The 6,756-nt window shown below is 32.3% G+C and overlaps 1 long non-coding RNA gene and 1 other non-coding gene across 2 annotated transcripts; one reads left to right on the top strand and one right to left on the bottom strand.

The window, feature by feature from the left end:
• Window positions 1-1,361: 1,361 nt before the first annotated feature.
• On the top strand, window positions 1,362-2,898 carry LOC116033485. Its single transcript, XR_004100854.1, has 3 exons — window positions 1,362-1,527; window positions 2,232-2,513; window positions 2,615-2,898. It is a non-coding gene; the product is annotated as an uncharacterized LOC116033485 (long non-coding RNA).
• Window positions 2,899-3,196: 298 nt separating this feature from the next.
• TRNAI-UAU lies at window positions 3,197-3,270 on the bottom strand. The gene has a single exon. It is a non-coding gene; the product is annotated as a tRNA-Ile (tRNA).
• Between the last annotated feature and the right edge of the window lie 3,486 nt (window positions 3,271-6,756).

Below are 6,756 nucleotides of genomic sequence, written 5' to 3'. Positions count from 1 at the left end.
TGTTAACGAAGCCTACTCCACTCTTCTTCACAACACGTGAAGGTTTGCACTAATTTTCCCGTTATAGTACAAACTCCGTTACAACAAGCTCCTTTGATCACTAAGCCCGGCAGCCTTGTTGTTTTAGGTTTTTCAACTTCTTCCAAGTTTACTCCGCCTCTTTCTACTTCACTTGTAGAGATGGTTGAAAGGTTGTGATGAATCTCCAACTTGAAATTCTTGTGATTAGTTGCCTTGATAATCTTCTAATTCACACAAGAATTTTGAAATCTGAGTATCACTTGTAAGCTTATCACACTGAAAGATTTTGCTTGCTTTAGACAATATTTCGCGTTTTTCAACCTTGTCAAAGTGAGATGAGACAAGGGTATTTATAGGTGGAATTTTCAGATCCGTTGGAGGGGACATGAAATTCAAAACCTATTATCCAGTGTGTAAAATCCAATGGGTAAAGCTTTCATCTTTTTTCAGAATGTCAGTACTTTCTAGCCGTTTGTCCACTTTTGTGTAAGGACAATTTGTCTCTTGTCTCTCAAAAGGTTGGCAGCATTAAATGCTCCTTGGGATTGTTGCATAGGACCCAATTTGACATTCAGTTTATACCCATTCTCAAGGCAGTGGACAAGACAATTTATCAGAGAATGTCTTTGCCTTGGTTTAGAATGATTGACCTCATCATTTCTTTTGGTTTCCTCGAGACAATCACTCTTTTGATTGTTCGGTAATAAAAGCTTGGTCCTTCCAGTTTTTGACCTGTGACCTCAGTCTTCGGTTCTTCAAGTCTTCATATCTTCGGATCTTCTATTATTCGGTCTCTCAACTCTTCGGTTGGGTTCTTTAAGACTCCGGTGTGAACAATTGATCTTGAAGGGTTCGGTTTCAAAAAGATTGAGATACAAAAAAAAAAAGAACCTATTCAAAAGATAAGTTAGAGGTCTCCTCGGATAGTTGGTATCATCAAAATCAACGATTCGGGGTTCCTAACATCGCCGACTATTATACCTACTTTTTACTCCATATTAACTAGGGGTGGGAATAGGCCAGGCCCCTACGTAGGGGCCTACGGCCTGGCCTACTTAAGGCCTGGCCTGGCCTGGCCTGTTTAGTAAAAAGGCCAGGCCTAGACCTATATAAAAGCCTATTAGTGTAAATAGGCCCAGGCTTACATGTAAAAGTCTGGCCTACGAGCCTGCAGGCCTGGCCTGTTTATAATATATATATATATATATATATATATATATATATATATATATATATATAAAATTTATATTTATTATATATTTCATTTTATAACTAATATCTTTTTATATTTATAAAATAACCCCCACTATATATATATATTTTCAACCAAATAACCCTAGTTGACTAATCTGATAATCTCCCAATTCCCCAACGACCATCGTCCAGCGACCCATCGTCCATCGACCCATCCATCGACGCATTGGCAAGGCAGTGACCGGCGTCCGGCTTGCGAGGCGGGAGGCGGGAGGCGGAAGGCGGCGAGGCAGCGACTCCAGCGACAGCGAGGTTAGTGCGTGAGCGACTGGTTCTTATTTTTCTAGTGTACACTGCGTAGCCGGGAGGCGGCGGATGCTGCTGGCCTGCTGCGTCCGGCGGTCGTGGCGGCGGCTGCTGCTGCTGCGGCCGCCGCTGGCCGGCGGTCGTGGCGGCTGCTGCTGCTGCGTCCGGTGGTCTGATTTTATTGGCCTGTAGTTTACTAGTTACGTTTACAGTAGTGTAAATTGTTTATTTGTAGTTTATGTTGGTTTAATAAACATGTCTGGTTTATTTGTTAAGTTTAACTAGTAAACTACAGGCCTACAACAGTAGTTTATGTTGATTTGTTTGTTAAGTTTATTAAATTGGTTCTATTTATTTATTTATTAAATCATTCAATTGGTAAGTAATGGACTAGTTTGGTTATGTTGGTTTAATAAATTGGTTCTGTTAGACTGTTAGTTCTGTTTATTTGTTTATTAAATTATTCAATTGGTAAGTAATAGACTAAATTGGTTTGTTGGTTTACTAAATTTTTTCTATTAGTTTATTGGTTTTGTTTTTTTTTTGTTTATTGAATTGAATAAGCTTACTAGTTTAGTAATAAATTACTTACTGTGTTGAGTTGTTGTTTAATGTTTATAAAGTCATCTGTCAATTTGATGTGCTTGACTACTTAGTTAAAGATTTGTTTAGTATGTTTACTTGTTTATTTAATTAGATACTTTATATAGGATGACAAGTAACAATACAAATGAATCTATTCCTAAACAAGTTGACGTTCAAGTTACAACTACAACTCCATCAATTCCATCAATTTCTTCAAAGTTTTGTCAAAGATGGCTGCTGATATACTAGCTGTTCCTATTTCAAGTGTGGCATCTGAATCCACATTTAGTGCCGGGGGAAGGGTGATTGATGAATATCGTGCTAGCTTAAATGAACAATCTATTGAAGCTCTTATTTGTGGCGGGGATTGGCTTCGTAACAAGTATGGGCTGAAGAAAAAAGAAAAGGTAAGAATCTTATTTTATATTACTACTTATTTAAAGTTTAAAGTTTTATCTTGTAATGGACTTACTTATTTATTATCATTTTTTTCATTGTGTTTGTGTAGGAGGGTTCTGGGCAAGAGGAGATTATGCTTAAGCCGTGACTTGTTTCATTTTATGTTTGAATATTGTTATGTTTATATTGTTGTTATTATGTTTGTATTGTTGATTTATGCTTGTGTTGTTGTTAAACTTGTATTTCTGTAGTTGTGTTAATCCGTTGGACTTTTGTATTATGGACTTGTGGTGTTGGATAAAAGTTTGTATTAGTTGTATTGCTGAATTGTATTACGAACTTTTACTTGTGGTGTTGGATAATCTATTATGAAATATGAACTTTTATGGTTAATGGTTAATATAAACTTAGGTATTTTTTGTAAATTTTTTACAGGTATACTTGATGTAGGCCTTAAATAGGCTCATAGGCTCAAAGCCTATTTAGGATCTATTTACAAGCCTTTTTAAAAGCCTATATGTTGAATAGGCTTTTAAACAGGCTTCAGGCCAGGCCAACTGCAGGCTCAGGCTTGAGCCCATGCAGGCCCAGGCTTTAAATTTTCATAGCAAGCCCAGGCCTAAAATTCTAAAGCCCGGCTCGGCCTAGCCTATTTCCACCCCTAATATTAACTATAGAGTAAAAGTTAGTATGGTCCCAGCGGGGCTCGAACCCGCGACCTTCGGCTCATAAGACCAACGCTCTAACCAACTGAGCTATGAGACCTTTTTTTTTTCTTTTTCCTTTCTTCTTTTTAATCTTTTTATATGAGGGAATGCGACAAACATATTACAAAAATCTTGGCTAGACAATCTCCATAGCATCTGCAGCCAATAATGAGTAATAGCCTATGTCCAATCTAAAGACTATCAAAATTTTGTAATTAAACTGAAGAGTGTGAGTGTTAAGACCAGTTTTACTGTAAAACTTATAACATTATAAAAATAATAAAAAATTAATCTGACATTTTTATAATTATTACCAATTTTACTATAAAACTTATAACATTATAAAAATAATAATAAATTGAGGTGGCATTTCTCAAAACTTTCCAAAATGCACATGCATTATGTTGTTACAAAGTGCATGTTTAGTATTAAAAAAAGTATACTTTACAAAATTTGAAAGTGCAGTACACTTATAGTTTGGATTTTAGAATTTATGACTGAACTTTTTTGTTTTATATAGTCTAGGGATTCACTTTTGACTGCTTAGGGATTAGCCTTTACGATTCGTGTTTAAAATTTAGTTTTTTCATTAATTTTATAAAAGTTATCTGGAAATACACATTATGCTATTACAAAGTGTAGATTATAGTCTTACAAATTACGCCGTAAAGTTGATGATAATTACAAAATGTCACTACAATTTTTTTTAATTCGATTTGATCCATTTGATTTTTATAAATGTAAGACTGAAATTGGTTCTTAGTTTTATCTTGAGAATGTGTTCTCATGAAATTCTAAGCATATGTGTGTGTATTATTTTATTTTTAATATTGCGCTCGCAAAATTTAGGGGCAAATTATTCTGTGAACCCGATTTCAAAATATACAATTTACATATTGAATATTCACAATTTATATATTGAATGTTCACAACTACATATTCACAATTTAAATACCAAATGTTCACAATTTGAATGTAAATTTTGATGGGTCCACTTTGTAACACCCCCTTCCTTTATTCGGCAAATTATTGTGTGGACCATGGTCCACATAGTGCTATGTGGACCATAACAAAAAGTACATTTTTAATATACAGAATGTACATTATATATATTCAGTACACAAATAATGTACATCCCCTAAATACAATGTACATTTTTAATATACTAAAAGTATATTATTTTTATACTGAATGTGCATTATTTGATAGTATGGTCCACACAATAATGATTACCTTTTATTCTTTTTGGGCTAAGACCTTGCCTATTTAATGGAACTCTAGGCCCCATGACCGCATCACCATCACAATTAAAACAAAAGAAAAATAAAATTAAAAAAAATAGCATTGCTCTATAACAACTGTCATTTTAGTTTTGTGGAGAAATTCTTCTTCTTCTTCTTCTTTCTTTGTGACATTAAAAGCCTGCAGCGAGAACTTCTAAAACTACATTTGAAGTGGTCTTTTTCTAGCGGGGGAATTGAAAAAGTATGTATGAACAGATACTACATTGTAACATAGTCAATAGTATTCAAAAAAAAAAAGGTGGTCTTTTAATTTTCTTATAGGATCCGTTTCAAAACATGAAAAATGATTTTTTTTAAAAATTATTAACTTTTCTTAAAATATTTTCATTTTGTTGTGTATGGCTGAAAATTAGAAAATAGTTTTTTAAAATTTTTGGCAAAAAAAACATAAGAAAAGTGTTTTTTTTTTATTTGGATCATTTTTTAAAACAGGAACATAAATCTATTATTAAGTTATTTCTTACAAAATATTAATTATTTTGATGATAATAATAAGTATAGTTTATATTAAAATAAAATTATAAATTAAAATCTATATTAGTTATAAAGATTAATATTAATTATAATAGAAAGATGTAAATAAATAATTTTTCGCTTGTAACATATTATAATTTAAAAAAATACATAATTTGATAAATATAATAATTATGAATTAAAGAATTTGAAGCAAAGAAAAAAAAATTACTCTTTTTAGGGGATGTGGGAAAGGCCGGGACACCGAGCCAAGATTTTTATTGTTCGGCTAATTGGCTCGGCTAGTTTGACTCATATTTAATTTGACATTGATAAATGTAAAAGCTCTTAACAGACTAAATTGAAGAATTTTTTTTTTTTAAAATAAAAGTTGTGGGCATGCGAAAGATTTTATTGTTTGGTCTGGCGCAACCCAATCCATATTTTATTCGACTGTTGATAAATATAATAAATCTTAACTAAAGAAATTGAAGAAAACAACTTAAATATTTATTTTAGTCTTTTGGGGTATGGCCTTGTGACCTTGTCGAATTAATATTTTTATTGTCTAGCCCAATTCGATTAGACTCATATTTTAATCGAACTTGCCTAGTACAGTTCAAATAATAACAAAACAAATGAGTCATCTCGCCCATTGGACACCACTAAAGGACGAGAGATAGAGAATTGAACGTGAAATAAAAATCCAAAAACATATCTTCCAAGTAAAAATCTCAGAAGATATTTTTTCATCAAAATGAGTCATTTTTCTTTGACTATAATGAGTATTCTGTGTTAATTTTATTTTCCAGTAATAACTAAACACTAGAAAGTTCAGTAAATGACTTTCAGAAGTCATTTTCCCGATTTTCAAATGGACTCTTAATTTAAAAATATACAAAACACACACTACATATACAATTAACTAACAATTAATACCTTTAAAAAATCAACCAAAAAAAAAAAAAAAAAAACAAACCTAATCTCAACTCTCAAGATCCTCATCACATTTTACAAAATATTGAATAGCGTAGTGATAAATCTTACTTTCTAAACCAAAGNATACCTTTAAAAAATCAACCAAAAAAAAAAAAAAAAAAGCAAACCTAATCTCAACTCTCAAGATCCTCATCACATTTTACAAAATATTGAATAGCGTAGTGATAAATCTTACTTTCTAAACCAAAGACATGGGCTGTAGCATCCTTATCACTTATACAGCATGTCAACATCGTCCTTGTGTCATGTACTACTATATTACCTTAAATCACAACTCGTAATTCATTTGTTACATATCTTGGCTTTTAGAAGAAAATACTTTTAAAAATTTATTGTCAAACGTGTAAAAACTTAGATTTTTTATTTTATAATTACATTCTAATAATATAATATAGAATTAATGACCGATTTGGTCACTTGACTACAGCAAAATTACCGATTTGGTCTTCAACTATCATCATTATCAAATTAAATCCTCAATTTTGAAAGTCGGACAAAATTGGGTAAGATTTTAAATTTTTTTAAGGATGATAGTCTATTTGTTTTAGTACGACTGACTCTGTTACAATGTAGTATCTGTTCATAGCTACTTTCTCAACCTACTGAATGTTCCGCCTGATGGAGTCAATTGTATTCTCGATTGGGATGCCAAGAACGTTGCTTCCAGGAGGATTTACTAGCTGCTCTCGGGCTCTTGCCCCTCATGCGCACCAAAAAAAAAAAGAGTATATATATACACTTAACAATTCTATTTTTAATAGTAGAGAGACTAAAGTGAGTAATTTTAT

This window comes from Ipomoea triloba, chromosome 10, assembly GCF_003576645.1.
Source record: "Ipomoea triloba cultivar NCNSP0323 chromosome 10, ASM357664v1".
Classification (NCBI taxonomy): Eukaryota; Viridiplantae; Streptophyta; class Magnoliopsida; order Solanales; family Convolvulaceae; genus Ipomoea; species Ipomoea triloba.
The sequence above is the reverse complement of the archived record's forward strand: the minus strand, read 5'-3'. Positions and strand labels throughout refer to the sequence as shown.